The sequence below is a fragment of the Capsicum annuum genome, chromosome 12 (genome assembly GCF_002878395.1).
Source record: "Capsicum annuum cultivar UCD-10X-F1 chromosome 12, UCD10Xv1.1, whole genome shotgun sequence".
Classification (NCBI taxonomy): Eukaryota; Viridiplantae; Streptophyta; class Magnoliopsida; order Solanales; family Solanaceae; genus Capsicum; species Capsicum annuum.
Window position 1 is genome coordinate 97,787,327 of NC_061122.1, and position 20,383 is coordinate 97,807,709.

Genomic DNA, 20,383 nt, shown 5'->3' on the forward strand with positions numbered 1-20,383 from the left:
CTAATAGGATCAAGAAAGTTCTCCTGATGTGGTTACAGGCATGTTACAGGTCTTTCACTTACATATTTATGTTTTGTTACATCTCGGGGATGCTCTTTCTTTTGTAAACCCCTATACAACTGTTGACAACACCCACGTGCACACATAAATGTACGTGGTCTTATCAAGTAGTAAAGTGGCCTTTAAGAAGCCAAGTAACGATCCCACAGAGACTTGATTTAACAGTGATTCTATTTTCATTCACAATTTAGATTCAATTGATGCAAGCGTAACCAAAAAGAGAGTTTGGAATTTTCGCAAGTAAAGTAAACAATGCGTAAATAAAGATCTTGAAACAATCAATAAGAGAAATCCAGGGTTAAAGCACTTTAAACAATCATACTATGTATTGAATTTCATTCGTTAACTTACTTATCTTGGTTGTAGATTCGTAGGGTTAATTACATGATTATGGTTTCCTAACCTCTAATCCTTTACCTAAGTTGAACTTTACAACTACATTGTTGAGCAGGGATGTAATAGTCCACTTAAGTTTATTAAGCTATCATCCTACGTGTGACTCAAGTTCGGCTTCTAAGTACATCCCTGTCCTAGGTGCTAAGTTCAATTCTTTATTTCATAAAATAATAAAAACCCAAACTTTGTTCATCTCCTTATTCTATCCCCTATTCCCTCTCCCGAGATCAAAAGGTAGACAATTGATATATTCTAAGGGCCACGAATCCTTAAAATAGTTAAATCAAAGATGAACACACAACCAATAGTGACAAGAAAAGTTAAACGAACTCAATTCAAAACTATAATACTCATGTTCTTGGCTCTAACCTCGGAAACGGGTGTTTAGCCACGCATAGTCATAATTGTAATCACAAATTGGTAATTAACGACTAAAACATGAAGGAACTAAATAAAAATAATAAAAACCTAAAGAAGAAGTTGTATCAGCCCTTTGCTCTCCAAAATATGTCCAAATAAATGTAAAAACGTGATATAACATGTATTTATAGTATAGGAGCAAGCCAATTCCGTGTTAGACACGGAAACTGTCAGTTATGGAGTCCGAGACTGGGTGGGGCGTAGCCCTGGCTATAGCCCTGCTCTAGGTGAGGCTGAGACTTGGATAGATCACCACTCCAAGAAATGCTGCACCCTTCCTATATCCCTTCTCTAGGTGTGTCGGCACCTTATTATCGCCCTGAGCCTCTGGAAGTAGCTCCCTGAGTTTTGGTTAAGTGTTGAGTCTCCCCTCTTGGTTCCTTGTCCCTTTTCCATGTATTTAAAGCCTTATTATCATCAAAATATCATCATATTCATCTCCCAAATCATCCTAAAAACTCACACCACACAAATTAGGAGACAAACACAACACTACATCCATAACGACGAATCAAAACAAGAGCTAAGCTAGGCTAGTTTATGTTATTCTTCAACCTATTGTTCCATTTGTACACTTAATAAAATTAAACTTTTCTAAATAAAAACAAGTTATTAAACTCATAATCACATATTAAAACCATAATTAACACATTAAACTCAATATAATCCAACGAGATCAACTAGACAAACGCCTAGCTCAAGCTAGTAACACTAGTTTTCCGGGTTAAACTCCAATTGAAACTTTTAGGTACAAAATTGTTTGGAATTCACTTTGAACCTTATAAAAACATGATTTAACACTTTGATACATATTTATATCATTATCAACCCATGTAGCATATGAATCATCCTCAAAACAAGGCTAAAAAGGCTAGAATAGTGATGCTAAAATGCACAAATACACCCAACATCGCCACCCCACACACAAAACCTTGTTCTTCCTCGAACAAATATTCACTATAAACATCATGAAATTGAGACTCTATACTTCTAATAGATGCAAGACACTCAAACTAGTACTACCATGACTATATAGATTGCAAGTTTCTACACTAAGCATGTTACAAACACAGTTGAAAGCTTATGATTACTACTCCAAAACATCCTAGCCTCAAGAGTTGACTCACCTAGTTGGAAAACTCATGCTTATAATTCAATCAAGTACATCACACAAATCACCCAGATTTATCAAGCATGTACCCCCCACAACAAGATAGTTACCCATAATTACTCACAATTAAGCAATTTATAACATGATGGGTACAAGAATCAAATTGCACGCACTCTCACAAAGAATTCACAAGTTACACAAAATGAACCATAGGCTTGCCCTTAGTGTAATGCTCCACTAATATTATAATGATGAATTTACGATCAAATAGTTCTTTTTCGGGTTGTAATGTAGGCTAAGGAACGGGTAGGAACTATTTGGGAATAGTGACCAACCTCTCTAAGTTCTTTAATACACTATATTATACATTTAAATCCAATCTCCAACAACTAAATTACATAACTTTTGTCTATCCCATTCTTTTATTTTTTTTGCCCCATCTCTTTTAAGCATTTTCGTAAAAGCATGGTGGGCGCATTCTTTATTCCTTCAAGATTCAATTTTTCTCATTTTCTTCAATTATGGGAATATTTCTAACACCATTTATATCACTCCCAACCAGCACAAATCAAATATAAACACCAATAACTATTACCTTGGGACATCAATTTCACCTTTTTCTTCTTTAATTTCTCAAACTCCTTACCAAATTATTTTTTTTCATTAAAGAACTTAGGAGCTTTTTGGATAAAATTATGGTCTATTAAAGAAGATGATTAGGCTTAATATGAGGCTATCAAAGAAAAGGTTAAAGGCTTAATGGGAGTTAACTAGGATAATGCACAAAGGGTAGGACAAATAGAAGATATAAAACAAGGCTATCAAAGAAATGCCTAAATCATCTCCTAAACCCACACTCTTTATTTTACTTTACACACACACCGAAAAAGTTCTAGACATCACATGCAACAAAGAATATACAAAATTCCCACACACACATGGCAATTCCCACACACACATGGCACATGCTCAACTCAATAGGATTATCATAGACACCCAACCACACAATAGCATGAATTCAAAAATAAACCAAAAATTACAAGAGTTACATATAGAGCCTAAGAGTCTCAAAAATAGCAATTCACTTATTCCACATTCTTTTACAAACAAACCCACTTGCATCATGTAATCAAAAATAGCACCAACAAGAATATCTTATACCAATTTTTTTTAAATTGAGCCAAATTTAGGAATTTTCCTACCCCTCTTAAAAATCTACTTTGTCCCTAAAGTAAATGTAAAAGTAAGAGATAGAAATACTCCTTGAGTCCTTTAGGCCTAGCTAGTAGCATCTTTATATATAAATAAGATCCGTGAGACCCCACACTCTATTTTTGACATGCTCCAAGATCAATTTTATGGTACTCAGACTTCCCATTAACCTGTGACTCAACAAAAAATAAAAAAAGCATGAAATAAAAACTAAAAACTAAAAAATAAAACATACCTAATTAACTTGGGTTGCCTCCCAAGTAACGCCTAATTTAGTGTCGCAGGACGACCCAACTAACGACCTAGTCATTCTCTTTCCTTCTCTTTCTCACGCTTAGTCTCCATCTTCTTATTCTCTTCAACCCTCTTGGGTGTGAATTCTCATGTGCAGCAGATTTCTCAACTTTAGCCTTTTCAAGTTTATCAATTAGCATCAAATCAGGCTTAGACGATAGAAGTTTAGGTCACTTAATCAGGTAGTTTAAAGAGGTCTTTGGTAGACTAGCCACCCTACACTCATCCCTTTCAATCACATTGATCATACACAAATCTTTATAGTGGGACGTTAGTATAGGTGCTTTGTATCCATCAAATACCACCTCTTCATCCTCTACCCTCATTTTGAGTGTGCTTTCTCTAACTTTAATCAACGCTCCTCTGATTTCAAAGAATGGACACCCCAAGATGATTGGTACCTATTCATCTGCCTCAAAATCAAGAATAATAAAGTCAGCAGGAATAACAAATTTACCAACCTTTATGAGGACATCCTCAATAATTCCATCTGGATATTCCATGGATCCGTCTGTTAGCTGCAAAACCACCTTAGTTGATTTAGGATTTCCTAACCCCAATGTCTCAAACAAAGATAGGGGCATCAAATTTATGCTATCCCCTAATTCACTGAATGTATGGACCACTTTACTCCCAATTTAGATAGGAAGAGTAAACTTCCCTGTATCTCTCAATTTCTTGGGGATTTTTTGTATCATTATAGTGCTACACTCTTTAGTGAGTGTCATTACCCCCACATCCTGAAATTTTACCTTATTAGCAACCACATCCTACAAGTACTTAGCATACTTGGGCATACCCTATAAAACATCTAACAAAGTTAATGTGAAGCCCTCTGAATGTGTCAAAGAACTTCTTAAACATTGCATCCTCCTTCGCTTTTATTTGCTTTTGAGGAAAGGGTAGTGGCGGCATCGTCTTCTCTTCTTTTTTAGCATTTTTTTCTTTCAACTACTCAGACTTCCTTGACTTATCAATAACTTTTTCAGAAACCTGTTCAGTCACCGAATCAGTAACTACCTCCTTAGTTGCCTTTGGAGGTTTTCCTTGAAGCTTTTTACCACTCCTCAAGGTGATTGTCATAACCTTCTTTAGATTTCATGTATCCTCTGGCAAACCCCCTTGTGGACTAGTATTTAATGCTTTCTATATCTGCCCCACTTGAATCTCCAAGCTTTTATGAGCTGCTTGCAAATTTTTCATGTCCGCAGCCAATTGTGTCTGACTAGCTAGAAGCTACTTCAACATCTCTTCCATATTGCTAGTTGACTGATTTTGTTTGGGCCTGTGGTTGTGGAATTTATTGTTGTTGTGCGTTCCAAGGCTGAGTCTACCATTTCATATTGTAAGTATTACCATAATTTGTCCTTTGAGCATTACCTATATACATCACTGATTCTGGATTAGACACACCCAGAGCCGCTAAGTGACCACTATTACCGCATACTTCACACCAACCTACAGCTATTGGATGGAATTGACTGAGGTTGCAGGTGTTGGAGCTCCTAATTTTAGGTTGCTGAACTGAGTTTTTATCATATTTTACAATGCTGCAACTTGAGCTGATAAGGCAGTAAGCTGGTCTACCTCCAACAAACCCGTAATTATTTTCATGGAACTTCTAGAATCTGAATGTTATTCGAGATTTCCTTATGCGATATGGTTCAACAATGTGTACTGTTAATCATAATTCAACTCCAGTGCTTTACTACCTATGGCTGAATCTAGCAAAATCTTTGTACTGTGATCAAGTGTTTCTACAAAAGTATGAGCAAGTACCTCATTGGACTATTAGTGATGTGGACAATCCCGAAGAAGGGCCTTGAAGCATTCCTAAAAATGATATAGATTTTCATTAGGATTCTATTTGAAGCTCACTATCTCACTGTGAAGTCTCGGAGTCTTTCTTGATAGAAAAAATTTGATGAGGAATTTTCTAGCTAAGTCATCCCATGATGTGATTAAATTGGCCGATTCTGTATTCAACCACTTTTTAGCTTCCCCTAACAGTGAATGGGGAAAAAGTGTTAGCCTCACATAATTTGTACTCACCCCAGTCAGAATGAATGTGTCAGTGAGCTCAATAAAAGTCTATACGTGGACTTGTGGATCCTCGTGTGAAAGCACTGTAAACTGTCTACTGCTGATGAAAAGCTGCACCATGTTGTGCTTTAACTCAAAATTCCCCCAGCAGCCTATCTTTAAATTAGGGAAGTCAAGTTCATCCAAAGTAGGACTGTCACTTCCATCACTGTCCTACGTGCTTGTTGTTTTACAACCATTATAGTAGGATTCTCTTGGTCTTCTTCTATTTGTGGAAACTGAGAGAGATGGATTGCGTCTCTCCTTCATTGATGGAAGCGTTGTTCAGGTTCGGGATTTATTTCAACCAAATCCCTATCCCTTGCCAGCTTCCTAACCTTAAAACCTATTTCCTACAAAAACACAACCAGGACCAAGTATAAAAACACCAAATAAATCTAAAAGTGAAACTAAATAAACAATTTCCAAATAACAAGTCCCCAGCAACAGCTCCATAAACTTGATAGAGCCTAAGCGCACACACAAGTATATGTGGTCTTATCAAGTAGTAAAGTGGCCTTTAAGAAGCCAAGTATTGATCCAACAGAGACTTGATTCAACAACGGTTCTATTTTCGTTCACAATTTAGATTCAATTGATGCAAGAATAACCAAAAAGAGAGTTTGGAATTTTTGCAAGTAAAGTAAACAATGCGTAAATAAAGATCTTGAAATAATCAATAGGAGAAAACCAAGGGTTAAAGCACTTTGAACAATCATACTATGTATTGAATTTCATTCGTTAACTAGCTTATCTTGGTTGTTGATTCATAGGGTTAATTGTATGATTATGGTTTCCCAACCTCTAATCTTTTACCTAAGTTGAACCTTACAACTACATCATTGAGCGGGGATGTAATCGTCCACTTAAGTATATTAAGCTATCATCCTACGTATGAATCAAGTCAGGCTCCTAAGTACATCCCTGTCCTAGATTCTAAGTTCAATTGTTTATTTCATAAAAGAATAAGAACCCAAACTTTGTTCATCTCCTTATTCTATCCCCTATTCCCTCTCCCGGGATCAAAAGGTAGACAATTGATATATTCAAAGGGTTGCAATCCTTAAAATAGTTAAATCAAAGATGAACACACAACCAATAATACTAAGCAAAGTTAAACAAATTCAATTCAAAACTATAATACTCATGTCCTTGTCTCTAACCCCAAAAAAGGGATTTTAGCTATGCATAGTCATAATTGTAATCACAAATTGGTAATTAATGACTAAAAACATGAAGGAACTAAATAAAAATAATAAAAAACTAAAGAAGAAGTTGTATCAGCCCTTTTCTCTCCAAAATATTTCCAAAGATATGTAAAAACATGATATAACATATATGTATAGTATTGGAGCAAGCCAATTCCGTGTTGGACATGGAAACTATCAGTTATTGAGCTCGGGACTAGGTGGGGCGTCACCCTGGCTATAACCCCATGCCAGGTGAGGCTGAGATTTGGATAGAGTGATGCTCCAGGAAAGGCTATGCCCTACCTATAGCCCATCTCCAGGTGGGGTGGCACCTTAATATCGCCCTGAGCCTCTAGAAGTTGCTCTCCTACTTTTGGTTAAGTATTGAGTCTCCCCTCTTTGTTCCTTGTCTTGTGGTGTCTTTCCCATGTATTTCAAGCTTTATTATCATACAAATATCCTAATATTCAGATCCCAAATCATCCTATGAACTCACACCACACGAATTAGGGGACAATAACAACACTACATCCATAACAACGAATCAAAACAAAAGCTAAGCTAGGCTAGTTCATGTTAATCTTCAACTTATTGTTCCAGCTGTACACTCAATAAAAGTGAACTTTGATCTTTACCAATAATTTATTTCACTCATTATTACACATTAAAACCATAAGGACACATTAAACACAATAGAATCCAACGAGGTCAACTAGACAAGCACCTAGCTCAAGCTAGTAACACTAGTTTTTTGGGTTGAACTCTAATTCAAACTTTTAGGTACAAAATTGTTTAGAATTCACTTTGAACCTTATAAATACATGATTTAACAACACTTTGATACACATTTATCTCATTATCAACCCATGTATCATATGAATCATCCTCAAAACAAGGCTAAAAAGGCTAGAATAGTGATGCTAAAATGCATAAATACACCCAACACCAGTTGTTAATTTTGGTATCAGTCCTAAAAATTTAGTAGAACCCTTCTCAGTGTCTACTCCATTAGGTGTTTCTATTGTATCCAGGCAGGTATACAAGAACTGTCCAATCATAATATCCTAGAAATTCACTTCAGTAGATCTTGTGGAGTTAGAGATGATCGATTTTGATGTCATTCTTGACATGGATTGACTTTACTCATGATATGATTCAGTTGAAACTAGAAACTGAGTCGTTCAGTTTTAGTTTCTATATGAACCAACTATCGAATGAAAGGGTAGTATTCAATGCTTAGGGCTCAACTTTTTTTGTACCTTCGAGCAAGAAAAATAATATCCAAAGAGTCTGTTTACTATCTTGTTCGAGTCAAAGACTCTAATTCTGAGACTCCCAGTCTTGAGTTCATTTCAGTAGTAAGGAAATTTCCAAATATTTTCCTAACAATCTTCCTGGAGTTATTCCCGAAAGGGAAATTGACGTCAGAATAGACCTTCTTCTAGATACCCAGCCTATCTCTATTCTGCCCTACAAAATGGCTACACCTGAGCTTAGGGAGTTGAAAGAATAGCTGAAAGATCACCTAGACAAGGGATTCATCAGACCAAGTATGTCCCCACAGGGCGCTCCAATCCTTTTCATGCCAAAGAAAGATGATTTCCTTAGAATGTGTATCGATTATCATCAGTTGAACAAAGTCACAACCAAGAATAAGTACCCACTCCCCTGAATTGATGACTTGTTTGACCAACTTTAGGGTGCCAGTTGTTTCTCTAAGATAGACCTCAGGCTTGACTATCATCAGCTTAGATTCAGAGAATGTGACATTCCAAAAATAGCTTTTAGAACTCGATATGGTCACTTTGAGTTTCTAGTTATGTCCTTTAGTCTAAAAAAATGCTCCAATAGCTTTCATGGACTTGATGAATAGAGTGTTCAAGCAGTACTTGGACATATTGTTAGTCTTTATTGATGACATTCTTGTTTATTTCTGTAGTGAAAATGATCATCCAGACCATCTCAAAATTGTGCTACAGACTCTTAGAGCCCATCAGTTGTACGCTAAATTCAGTAAGTGTGAATTTTGTCTAAGATTAGTAGCTTTCGTTGGCTATATTATTTTGATGATGGTATCAGAGTTGACTCTCAAAAGATCAAATCAGTGAGAAATTAGCCCAGACCCATCTCTCCTTCAGATATCAGGAGTTTCTTAGGTTTGACTGGATAATATCGACGGTTTGTTGAAGGGTTTTCATCTATTGCATCCCCTATGTCTAGATTGACTCAGAAAAAAGTAAATTTTTAGTGGTCAGATTCTTGTGAGAAGAGTTTTCAGGAGTTGAAGACTCGACTCACCTCAGCCCCATTTTTAACCTTGCCAGATGGTTCAGATAGATTTGTTGTGTATTGTGATGCTTCTAGAGTTAGTTTGAGTTGTGTTTTAATATAGAGAGGTAAGTTCATAGCCTACACCTCTAGACAGTTTAAACCCATAAGAAGAATTATCCTACACATGATCTTGAGTTACCACGTGAACTATCAGTATGTTAAGGTTGAGCACCAGAGGCCTAGCGGCAAAATGCTGGAGTTTAACATTCCCACTTGGAAGTGGAAAGAGGTAAACATGGATTTTGTGACATGGTTGTTGATCTTGGACGTATTTATATGTCCAAACACCTCTATTTACCCATATTTGGACTTGTTTTGAGAACAAAAAGTGTGCTAAATATATTGAATTGTGAGTTAAATTATGTTTCGTGGCTAACCGATGTGATTAGAGATACAAGGTTAATTTTTTATTGATTTGGAAAAAAATGGGATACATATCATGAAGAGGCAAAAGACAATGCAGATTGAAGGGAAAAACATTTGTAGGATTGACAAGAAGAAAGAAAGAAATTGGAGAAAAATACCAGAGACAGATGTGATCTCAACGCGTCGTGTCGATGCTTAAAATTTTGACACTTAGTATAATACCTCGTATTTTGGGCTAGAATGAAACACTGTCATTTTGGTGCTTGGCGTGTCACGGAGGTGGTCTATTTGACAATTGTCAAATTCTAGTAGCCTAGCGCGATTATGGAGTGTTGAAATGAAGTTCCAGGTACCAACCAGTGGAACAACATGATGGCTCCGCATTGTGGTGACTCCAAGAATTTCTAGTGAGCCACCGCGATTGTGGCGCATTGCGGAGGCCCATAAAATCAGGTTCCCAGTTATATTTTATTTTCTCTCATGAAGGGTATTTAGGTATTTCCCCCCTATCACCTTAAACACGGGATTATACTCCCAAGTCACCATATTATTTAAATTTTGTTCAAAAAAGTCATAAGAACACTCTCTAGGGTTTAAAACTAAAAACCCAAATAACTCAAGATTTAACCGTGGGTTTTCAAGATTGATTGAAGATTTGAAATCCCCAAATCACAGGCTTCAAGAATCATACACTAAATTCCTAAATTGAGGTATGTCGGGTTTTCCTAAAAATCTCATGGGCATAGAAATCATGATTTTAAGAAAAGAGATTTAGATTTATGATTTATAATCATGTTTTAGAAGTCTCAATGACATTGTTTTGGTCTTTAGGCGTTTCCCCAAATTGATTTGAAATCCTATATATATGTATGCATGTGTTTAAGGATGAACATTCAAATGAGAGCATGAATTATAATGAGTCCCTCTCTTGATATAATTTTTCCCATTATTCGTATGATATGGATTGTTTTGAAATACATGATATGAAAGGTCTTGATTTATACTATGATTTGAAAATGATTGTGGAATCAAAAGAGAGGGTTGTGCATGTTGATAAATATTGAATATACATATAATGACAGAGTGCATGGTTTTGCCAAAAGCACATGACCACCATATGTTTGAAGAATTCTTACATAGTTTTGACTTAAGTTTTGGAACATGAAATCTCTTATATTATTTGCATGTTTAGGTTGTCTGATTTGAGTTTCGATGAAAGAATCATGCATGATGCACTATGGCTCAGAAAAAAGACTTCCAAATCTTGGTGTGACAACACCAACTCAGATAATACCATGTTAATTCAGAATAGAATAGAATGTATCTTTGAAATCAAATTTTTAGATTTTGAAACTAGAATGTCGCATGTATCAGAACAGACTAAAATTGGGCATAAACAGAGTTTAGGTGGTTCCCCGAAGAAGGCACGAGTTCAGACAACTCATTTCTCAAAATTGTGATTTATCGATCCAGGGTATATTATTTCACGCTGGCCTAGTGCCCTGTCGCGTATCAGACTCAGACACTTTAACTCTTGCAGCACACTTGGGTTGGGGTCTTCCCCACTAAGTGAATGGAGTATTCCATATAGTCCATGAAATATCAAACTTGTAGGGGAATTCCACCTAACTTAGAAGTAATACAAAGATCAGAGACTACATTGATAGAAAGGTTTTATGATTATCAAAGATGACCATATATTTTTGAATTTATATCATATATGATGTTTTATGACTAGATCTCAACTATTTTATTTATCTCAAAAGCTTTATTTTGGATTGTTCTACGTACCAGTACATTTGTATTGACCCCCTACCTTCCAGGTTCTGAGGTACAATCTAGGGGTCCTGATAGGCAGTAGATTTCTTCAGACAGAAGCGCAAAGTTTAGTCGGTGAGCCTTCTGTATTTTAAAAGGCCTATTTATCTTTATACATTTATTATTAGTTATGGTTTTGGTCTATTGGGGGCCTTGTCCCAGAATTTTCACACAGTTGTTACTAGTCATTTAGTAAAGATTTCACAGACGATTTTTCAAATGTTTTTAGAGGGTTAGGATTTTATTTTTTTGCATTGTTGAATTTGTATCAGACTTATGACCATGGTTTTGTTTCGTTATATTTTTTTTGCATTTCCTTATTGAATATGAATGTTGTGCATGATTATCAGATCAGATAGAGTAGGATGTCCAGGCCTTCATAGTTTGGGATGTCCGTCACGGCCAGGCCCTAGTTTGAGTCATGATGAACTTGGTGTCAAACCACGATTCATAGTCCCAGGGTGTCTGCAAAATCGTGTCGGGTAGAGTCTTGTTTATGGGTTTGTAGCGCACCATGCTTATAAGCTGGAGGCAACTAGGCATTTTGGAATGTTTTCCTTTCTTCATGTTCTAGTTCATGCGATAGAGTCAGAATATTTCTTTTTCATACTCTAATTCGTGCTATAGTGTCACCCACACGAAAGTAAAGTCATCCCAATTCTTTTTTTACTTTGATGTGCTCAGATATATCTCATTGTTGAAGTGATTTAGGTGCAGAAGTGTAGAATCTAAATGGTATAGTCCTTTCTGATTAATCCATATAAGATTTTGAAATTGGGCAAGGACTTGTGAAGAGTCCGTTAGTGCCTCAGAGTGTCTTAATTCTAGTATGAATTTTGATTCTAATGAAATCGTGCTTTTAAGCCTATGGTATTAAGTGTATTCAGTCCCTTCCAAAAAAATTTATGTTGCAAATGTCATGCTTAAGAGGGAATGAGGTGCAGCAGAATGTTGGAACTGTATTTACACCCGAGTAGTAGTATAAGTTAAGTGTCGGTGTCATGACCTATTGGTAGTGATGTTGGACCAAGAATTTAGTGATGTGAAGTCACAAAGTTAGAAGTCAGAGTGAAGGTGACTTTTGTGTAAGTAAATATTTTATTTGAATAACCGATGTTTGAGGATGATTTACCCCTTTATAGTGATAGACTAATATGGTAGCTAGTGCCATGTGTGGATTGTATGGTAGTCTGTGGGGGGGGGGTGTTTGACTCAGATTTTTATTCATACAGAGTAAGATATGTATTCTTTGATCATTGATTATTGTGTGTCAAGTTTCAATCTCTTGTAATCTTATTATCATTGTGTTGTTGAATCTAAAAGTCTAGTTAAGCCATGTGGGGCTCTTTTGATTCACTAGCATTGTTGCCTTGTCATTCATCTCATTTCTTATTTAAAACACAAAAAATAAAGTCTAGTGGAGTTGTGTGGGGTCTATTTTGATTCACTAGCAACTTGTTGTTCATCTTGGTGTTCTTGTATTGGTTGGAACTGGGGTTTAGTGGCATAATGGCAAGAAAATTGGTAAGGGCGATTTACTGAGTATATGTATTGCTGAATCTTTTTGCATGAGATTTAGTTGGTAATAAAGTAATACGTCCCTGTTTATTAGTTTAGTAGAAGGTGAGGTAGAGAAGGAGTTATTAGTTAAGGTGAATTGTTGTTTACTTGAAGTATGAAAAGAGTTGTTGACGGTGTTTGTCGTGCAAGAAAATTATAGGTTATTGATGAAGTTTTGTCGGATTATTGTTTCAGTTGTTTGGCCTGTAAGAAAATTATGTGTAAGGTTGGGTTGGAAATCATGTTTATCCCTAGACATTAAGTTTGAACAATTGATGGCCATGAAGGTGGAGGTGATTATTTCTTGGTTAATGATACTATTTTATGGAAGCGATCTAATAGGCTTGAACAGTTCATGCAAGAGCTTAAGTTACTTGATTCGTAATGAAGTATGGTATGGTATGTATGAATTAGAAGTATGCCAGGGTGATATGAGGTTGCGGTATTTTCTAAGGCTATTACATGTTGTGTGTGGCTAGTAGTACCGTTAAGTTGCTAGATAGAGAAAGACTAGTTAGATGGTACATGGTGTTCTAAATGGACAAGTTAAAAAGTTATGATTAATGATGTTGAGCCTTTTAATATAATCTTGATTCTCATGGTTTAGAAATATAAGTTTACAGGCATAAAGCTGGTAGACTATGACAGAAGTGGTATGGTCCGTCAAAGGTTAGGAGATATCCATGTTTAGTGTTAGGAGAATCTAAGTTGGTGAATGTTTAAGCTATTATATGATGACTTTTGAGGCTATAGAAATCTAAGCGTTGAATCTTAGAAGAAGGTATTAGCATTGGTCGCTATACATGAAGATACCATCTTAGAGGGTAAGTTTAGTTTTATGTGTATTGTTATATACCCGACTCTAAAGTAAAGTGATTTTCATTTATACCAGAGTGTATATAGTGGTTCACAGATTTAGAGTAATGGATTAAATCTAAAGGGGAGATGATAGAACAAGTAACCAAGTCAAGTTTTTAGATGCTAATAGATGTGCCAGTAAGTTGTGGAATTGGCTGTGAGAAAGAACGATGCTCAATCTACTCTTATTTCAGCAGCTTACTTCAGTTATTCCGATGCATACTCATGCTTTATGTTTCAGCTTCATGATCATAGTCTGTGTTCATGCATATGATAAGGAATCATGTACTCTCCTAGTTCCTAGTATGATGAGTTCCCAGTTTGTTTAGCAGTCAGAATCATTTTTTGTAAGTTATGAATTCCAAAATTCTGATCATGCAGTTCATGTCTCTTGAGCACATGTGATACTCTTAATAATCAGTAAAAATTTAGATTTATATTAGGTACATCCTCAGATTAGATCTCTTTAATGAGTCCATGTGCTATGTTCCTCACACCTCAGTAAGGTATCAAGTTATGCTTCATACTCCCCTTATGTTTTGAATCCCGATATTCTAATTTGCAGTGATATTTTCCCTTAGGTCGAGATAGTGATGATGAATAGTTGTTTAGATAGAAAAGAGTAAATATTTATTGTTGATGAAAGATGGTTGTATGTTTATTTGAGTTAAGGCAGTAACTGTGGAGTAAGATTGAGGCCGAGTCTTTGATACGTGTCATGGTTAGTTGAAGTTGTATGTGTTATATTTGGGAAAAATTATTGTTCTTTTTTATGTGAGTTTATAAGTTGAAAGAATTTTGAGGTTAAGTTTCGTGTATGGCTTGGTTAGTGAGGATATTTTATGTGTATCATCTGAAAAGTGCAGGGAAGTTGTTATGGATAGAAGTATTAGAGAATATGAGAAATATGATTTATGAGTGGTTGTTTAGAAGTGCATATGTGGGTATGAAGATAGGCTTGAATGTCATGTTTGTATACATATAGATGGATACCTTGAGTTTTTATGAATGTCTAATACGAAGTTGAAGGGATTGCTGGAGTGGCAATAAGAATTATGCAGGAGATGAGGAATTATGAAATACAGGGTGTGCTAAATTCATGATTCAGACTAGTACTACAGTATTGTGTGGTGTGTCTTATGATTTTGAGTTAGGCTTGAAGATGATGAGGGGATTTAGTTCAGTTTAGACATTAGTAGATGGAAATATCAGCGGCCATGTAAGAAAAATAAGTGGAATCAATGAGCATGGTGTTTAAGGGGAAAGTACAGTTGAGAGATCATTTTAGAAGTGTAGCTAATCTTGAAAGTAAGAAGTTGCAATACCTAAGGTTTGGTAATTATATCCTAGTTTACGAGTTATATGTCTATATTCTATGCTATAGAGTAGTGTCATTGTTGTGATTCCTTAGTTAGATGTCTTGTGTAACTCATGTCAGAGATTCTTTGCTCCCTAGTGCTCCTAGAACTTCTTTAGAAAGAGTATTGAAGAGATACTCCAGTTAAGTATAAGTGTCTAGTATAATTCATTTTAACAGTCAGGCAGATGAGTTATTGTGGTTTTCCACCTTTTGACCCAGTCCTACTATCTGAAGTCCAATGTGTATAACCATCCCAAAAGATAATCTATTCTATCCGTGTAAGTTGTGAACTCTGTTCAGTCCATGCATCATGTTTTAGATTCAGTTATTTAGCCATGACTCAGTTCATAAGAGTTCAGCACATAATCTCAAATTTTTCCAGCTATTTTAGCTCAGACAGTGTAATACCTTTGTTCGATCTAAATCTTGTTGCCTCATGATTCGTACATTCCTAAGTTATCACTTCCAAATCCAATGTGTGTGATTTGAGCATAAATGCTTCTGGGGAAATCCTAAACTCTCAGCATGAATCAGCTCCTTGAAATAAGTAAGGGCAAGTCAGCTCAGAATTTAGTTTTATGATAGAAGTTAAATGTTTCAAATCAGTTATATCCTTTCTTAGAATACACATCAGGTCCATGTTATTTTATACCTTTAAGCTTTAACGTTCCTACCCATCTTTCGGCGACGAATGATCCCAAGGGGGAGATAATTTAACACCCCGCATTTTGGGCTATAATGAAAAATCATCATTTAGGTGCTTGGCACGTCATGGAGGTGGTATATTTAACAATTGTCAAATTCCAGTAGCCTAGCGCGATTATGGCGCGTCGCGCTGAAGTTTCAGGTCCCAACCAGTGGGACAATGCGATGGCTCCGCGTCGCGGTGACCCAAAGAATTTCCAGTGAGCCACCGCGATTGTGGTACATCGCAGAGGCCCATAAAATTGGGTTCCCAGTTATATTTTATTCCGTCTCATTAAGGGTATATTAGGTTTTTTCCACTCCCCCACCCCTATCACCTTAAACATGGGATTATACTCCCAAGTCACCATATTATTTATATTTTGTTCAAAAAAATCATAAGAACACTCTCTAGGGTTTCAAACTAAAAACTCAAATAACTCAAGATTTAACCGTGAGTTTTCAAGATTGATTGAAGATTTGAAATCCCCAAATCGTAGGCTTCAAGAATCAACCACTAAATTCCTAAATTGAGGTACGTAGAGTTTCCCTAAAAATCTCATGGGCATAGAAATCATGATTTTAAGAAAAGAGTTTTAGGTTTATGATTTATAATCATATTTTAGAAGTCTCAATGATATTGTTTTGGTCTTTAGGCCTTTCTTCAAATTGATTTGAAATTTTATATATATGTATGCATGTGTTTAAGGATGAACATTCAAATGAGAGCATGAATTATAATGAATCTCTCTCTTGATATGATTTTTCCCATTATTCGTATGATATGGATTGTTTTGAAAAGCATGATATGAAAGGTCTTGATTTATACTATGATTTGAACATGATTGTGGAATCAAAAGAGAGGGTTGTGCATGTTGATAAATGTTGAATATACATATAATGAAAGAGTGCATGGTTTTGCCAAAAGTACATTACCACCATATGTTTGAAGAATTCTTGCATAGTTTTGACTTATGTTTCGTAACATGAAATCTCTTATACTATTTGCATGTTTAGGTTGTCTGAATTGAGTTTTGATGAAAGAATCATGCATGATGCATTATGGCTCAGAAAAAGGACTTTCAAGTGTTGGTGTGACGACACCAACTCAGATAATGCCATGTTAATTCAGAATAGAATAGAATCTATGTTTGAAATTAGATTTTCAAATTTTGAAACTAGAATGTCGCATATATCAGAACAGACTAAAATTGAGCATAAAGAGAGCTTAGGTGGTTCCCCGAAGAAGGCACGAGTTCAGAAAACTCATTGCCCAAAATCGTGATTTGTCGATTCGGGTATATTATTTTACGCTGGCCTAGTGCCCTGTGGCGTATCAGATTCAGACACTCAAACCCTTGCGGCACACTTGTGTTGGGGGCTTCCCCGTTGAGTCAATGGTGGATTCCATATAGCCCGTAGAATATTAGACTTGTATAGGAGTGCCACCTAACTCAGAAGTAATACAAAGATCAGAGACTGCATTGACAGAAAGGTTTTATGATTATCAAAGATACCCATATGTTTTGGAATTTATATCATATATGATGTTTTATGAATAGCTCTCAACTATTTTATTTATATCAAAAACTTTATTTTGGATTGCTCTGTTTACCAATACATTTGTATTGACCCCCTACCTTCCAGGTTCTGAGGTACAATCTAGGGGACCTGATAAGCAGTAGATTTCTTCAGATAGAAGCGCAGAGTTCAGTCAGTGAGCCTTCTATATTTCAGAAGGCCTATTTATTTTTAAACGTTTATCGTTAGTCTTGGTTTTGGTCTACTGGGGGACTTGTCCCAAAATCTTCAGATAGTTGTTACTAGTCATGTAGTAGAGATTTCGCAGACGGCTTTTCAGATGTTATTAGAGGGTTTGGATTTCATTTTTTTCCATTGTTGAATTTGTATCAAACTTATGACCATGGTTCAATTTCGTTATATTTTTTTGCATTTTCTTATTGAGTATGAATGTTGTGCATGATTACCAGATCAGATAGAGTAGGACATCCGGGCCTTCATGGTTTGGGATGTCCGTCACGGTCAGGCCCTAGTTTGGGTCGTGACACTTAGCCAAATGTTGAGGAGAAAATTTTAGTGGAACAATGTGATATTGACACGACGCGTTGGTTGGCTCAACATGATTAGTAACGCATCGCTTCAAGAGTTCAGATCTGGTGAAATATTTCCAACTTTAAAATAAACACGTGACGACAATTACAAGGACTTTTTGGCAAGTATAGCAGTGGCGGAAAAGCATAGAATTTTTTATTTTAGGGTTCTAAATATTTAATTTGAACTTCTTTACTTCAACAATTATTTTGGGTATGATTAATTACTTAATTTTAATGTGTAATTCAAACGTTAGTGGCTAAACACCCTTGTTTTGGGGTTGAGGTCAAGAACATGATTATTCTTTGATATTCTTATTTATAGTTTGTTTTTGGATTATCATCTTGGTTGTTCTTAATTTCATAAGCTTACTATTTTGATGAGTGGCCACCATTAGAATAAATCTATATTTCTATGTGCATCCAGGAGGAGAATCGTAGGATAGAAAGAAGAAATTAAGGAGCAAGGTTCTTATCCTTTTATAAAATTAGGGGTTTGAATTAGCATCTAGGGTTGGGATATACCTAGAAGCCTTACTTGGTTTAATTGCAAGAAGATAACTTTATAAATCTAGAAGAATTGTTGTAACACTGCGGGGGTTGTAGCTACAATATTCCATAGATAAAATATTTGAGGTCGGGAGACCAAGATCGTGGTAAAAACTTTGCGAATCAACAACCCGATAACCAATCAGACTGTGATAAGAATAGAGAATTGTATGATTGTTCAAGATGCCTCAACCCTGGAATCCTATCATTATTGATTACAACTGTTGCTTTCTTTGCTCTAGTCACCACTTGTTATTTCTTGTTTAGTAATTTACCTTTTTATTCACAAATTTAGAATCATCTTGATACTCTATAACACTTAATACCTAGTTTTCTAAAACTAAACGTTGATTAAAATTCTAGTTGCTTAGTCCTCGTGGGAACGATATCTAACTGTCTAAGTCTTTATACTACTTGTACGATTATGTGCACTTGCGCGTGCGTAGAGACACAATAATTTTTTGGCGCCGTTGTCGGGGACTAGTATAATTAGTAAATTGCTTAATTTGGTGTTTTTGATAATAAGTTTAAGTGTTAACAACTTGATCTTAGCGGCTGAATTTTTATAGGTTTAGTTGAATACTGGACTGGCTAGAGATAAGGAGTTGGTAGAGCCTTTTACAGAACCGAATTGATTTCTCAACAATGGCGAAGAGCTCAATATTTTACTCAATAGGGTCAAATGGCTGAAATACGAGATCTTAATGTTCTTAATCCTAATGCTCCTGTTGATTCAAATGCCAAAAATGTTCCAGCTCCGGCTATTCCAGTTGTTCCTACTCAACCAGCCGCAAGACCTGTTCGTGAGGTGGTAATCCCACTTACGAACCATGTGACTAACAACATTCTGAAGCCTGATCCAGGAGGTCGATTTGAATTGAAGCATAATATAGTGCAACTGTTGAATTCAGCAGGGCAATACCATAGTCTTTCACATGAAGACCTGCAGCAACACTTACAGACTTTCCTGGGTATAAGTGATACTTACATTCCAGAAGGGGTGAATGCTTATTATGTCAGATTGACACTCTTTCCTTTTTCTCTAATGGGGAAAAAAATAGGTGGTTACATACTGAACCACCACTCTCCATCACTTCATGGGAATATTACATTCAGAAGTTCCTTATTCGATTCTTCCCATTGCAGAAGACTACACGTTTGAGGAGTGAGTTCTTGAGTTTTAGACAAAAAGATGGAGAAAATATCTACTAAGCTTGGGAGAGATTTAAAGGCATGCTAAAAAATTGTCCTCATCACCATCAATCGAATGATGTCTTGGTTCACACATTTATAGAAGGTCTTGAGTCTAATAAAAAAATTTTCTTGGATTCAGCAGCAGGAGGCCAAGCTTCGGAGAAAACTTATGAAGAATTATATACACTATTGAATCGAATTTCACAAGGGAATCCTGATTGGCTTACAGACTCAAGGAGCATTCCCAAGAAGGTTGTAGGGGTATTGGAGGTAGATCAGTTCACTGTATTACAGGCACAGATTGCAGCAATGTAAAATCATATGACTACTCAGCTGAATAACCTAAAGTTGGGTATGACATAACTAGCAGCTGCAACATATGCAGTTCAATAGGTAAATTCTTGGTGTGAAGTTTGTGGAAGTGGTCAGCACATAACAGATGCATGTTTTGTTAATCCAGATTCAGTCAACTATGTGGGTAATGCAAATCGTCAGGGTCAATAGAATTTTTGCAACACATATAATCCCAATTGGAGGAACCATCCCAATTTCTCATGGGGTGGAAATCAAGTACAGAATGCAAATCAATATAAGTGACCAATGCAACCAATCCACAGCCAGCTCAGAAGAATCAGGCGATCGTTCAAACTAGTAATATGGAGGATTTGATTAAGCAGTTTATGGCTCAACAAGCACAGTTTGCAGCAGACATAAAGACTCAACAGGCACAATTTGCAGCTGAGCTGAAGAGTCAATAATTGCTTACAAGAAATCTAGATTTTCATTT

At 36.1% G+C, this 20,383-nt stretch overlaps 1 non-coding gene and 1 pseudogene across 1 annotated transcript; one reads left to right on the top strand and one right to left on the bottom strand.

The window, feature by feature from the left end:
- The window catches only part of LOC107849068, a 43,479-nt pseudogene extending 23,568 nt beyond the window's left edge, over positions 1–19,911 (top strand).
- On the bottom strand, positions 19,558–19,664 carry LOC124889836. Its single transcript, XR_007048751.1, has one exon. It is a non-coding gene; the product is annotated as a small nucleolar RNA R71 (small nucleolar RNA).
- Positions 19,912–20,383: the final 472 nt, after the last annotated feature.